Source organism: Oratosquilla oratoria, chromosome 7 (assembly GCF_046742065.1).
Source record: "Oratosquilla oratoria isolate Oo_2021 chromosome 7, ASM4674206v1, whole genome shotgun sequence".
Taxonomy (NCBI): domain Eukaryota; kingdom Metazoa; phylum Arthropoda; class Malacostraca; order Stomatopoda; family Squillidae; genus Oratosquilla; species Oratosquilla oratoria.
Window position 1 is genome coordinate 77,244,489 of NC_134783.1, and position 2,500 is coordinate 77,246,988.

Here is a 2,500-nt window from a genome sequence, read left to right on the forward strand (position 1 = left end):
CATCTTGCTTGGGTGTTTATCTAAATGATTCTTAAAGCTTCGAACTGAACTACATTGCACTACCTGTGCAGGAAGTTTATTCCATTCATTAACTACACGGTTGGCAAAGTTGTTTCTACCATATACAACCATTCTCCATTCACCCCTGTATTCTGTTCTCTCCCGTCCTTCCTCAACAGACTTTCCCCTCTTCCCCAAAGCCCCCTTCACCCCATCCATCCACCTCATCCTAGGACGTCCCCTCATGTTCACTCCCTCCACATCTGCCTTCCATACCTCTTTTACTAGTCTTTCTTCACTCATTATTTCCATGTGTCCAAACCATCCTAATACTCTTTCATCAACCCTATCTCCCAACTCCCTTTCCACCCCCGTTCTCCTCCTCACCTCCTCATTTCTCAATCTATCTAGCCTAGTAACCCCCATCATACTTCTCAGACACCTCATCTCAAACACATTCAAACTCCTTCTCTCTTCCTCTCTTATGTTCCATGTTTCTGCACCATACAGTGCTGTTGGCATAATCAGTCTTTCATACAGTCTCCTCTTAGCATCCATTCCCAAATGTCTATTCCTCATTACACTTTTTAATCCACCAAGGCATTTACTCGCTTCTCTCAATCTACATTCCACCTCCACCTTCACTCCACCTTTTTCTGCCACATTTGCACCCAAGTATCTAAAACTATCCACTTCCTCCAGTCGCTCTCCCTTAATGCTCACGTCCAGTCTACTGCCATTTTTACCCCTTATACATCTCATCACCTTACTTTTACCCACATTTATCTTTAGCTTTCTTCTATCACATACTTCCCCAAACTTTGTCACCAACTTCCTCAATCCCTCCTCCGATCCTGCCACAAGCGCAGTGCCGTCCGCAAACAACAACTGGCTCACCTCCCACTTTTCTCCATTTTCTTTAACCATCTCCAATCCCTGACCCACTACCCTTGCATTTACCTCTCGCACTACCCCATCCATGTATAAGTTGAACAGCCAGGGCGACATATCGCATCCTTGACGAAGTCCCACCTTTACCTCAAACCACTCACTCTCTCCATTTCTAATCCTGACACAAGTTCTACAACTCTCAAAAAAACTCTTGACTGCTCCTAGAAGCTTTCCTCCTATCCCATATATCTGCATAACCTTCCACAATGCCTTTCTGTCTACCCTATCGTAAGCCTTTTCCAGATCCATAAAAGCCCAAAAAACTTCCTTCCCCTTTCCTATAGTTTTCTCACATATCTGTCTTACCACAAAGATCTGATCTACACAACCTCTACCCGTCCTAAATCCACACTGTTCCTCACCAATTACTCCCTCTGTTCCTCTCCTAATCCTCTCAATCAAGATCCTCACATAAGCCTTCCCAACTACACTTAACAAACTAATCCCTCTAAAACTACTACATTCACACTTGTCCTCTTCTCCCTTGTAAAGTGGAACTATACAGGCACTCCTCCAGTCCTCCGGCACTCTACCCTCTCTCCAGCAAACATTGAATAACCTCACCAGCCAGTCCACCATCACTGTACCTCCTTTTTTTTTTAGACATTCTGCATGGCATTCATCCAGACCAGGTACCTTACCTGCTTTCATCATCTTAACAACTGCCTTCACTTCATCCTTCCTTATTTCTCCTCCATTTTCCTCACTCATCATTCTCATTTTCTTAGCATTTCCCACTGCAACTATCTTTTCCTCCCTATCCTCCTTCACATTTAGCACCTCCCTAAAATATTCTGCCCATCTTCCCCTTACAGCCTTCTCTTCCATTATTATCTCTCCATGTGCACCTTTTACCTTTTCTTCTCTACTTGATTCGCCTCCTCTTCCTCTCTTAATGTCTTTCCAAAACATCTTTTTATTACTTTCAAAACTCTCTGTCATAGTCCTACCCCACTTCACATCTGTATTAACTGCTTCAATCCTTTCATCATCGGCTCCACTTAAAATATCTGCAAACCTGGCATCACCATTAAAAAGGTCACTATCGGACTCCTCCACAGGCGCCACTTCTGCAAAATAATTTTCATCTAAAATAAAGTCATCAACATCTCTGGACAGATCTATCATAAAACCTTCAGCCTCTCAAATAGAAAATCATGACAAAGAAGTTGCAAGAATGATATTTGCTACAAATTCACCATTTCGTCTTGTTCAGCATCCTCATTTTCTCAAGATGGTTCAGAACCTGAGGCCAGGTTATATTCCTCCATCCAGAAAAGACATTGCTGATAAGTACTTGTATCTCGTGTATGAAAAGGAATATGAAAATTATGCAGATGACCTGAATAATGAAACTGTATGTCTTTCAGCTGATGGGTGGTCTAACATCTATAATGAGCCCATAATATGTGTCACTCTAACAACATTCACTGGTCAGATTTATTTAGTTGACACAATAGACACAACAAGGAAACTGCACACTGCTGAATATCTTCTACAACTTGTACATGGAAACAGAAAATGTTAGCATATTGCATAATTTATAAAT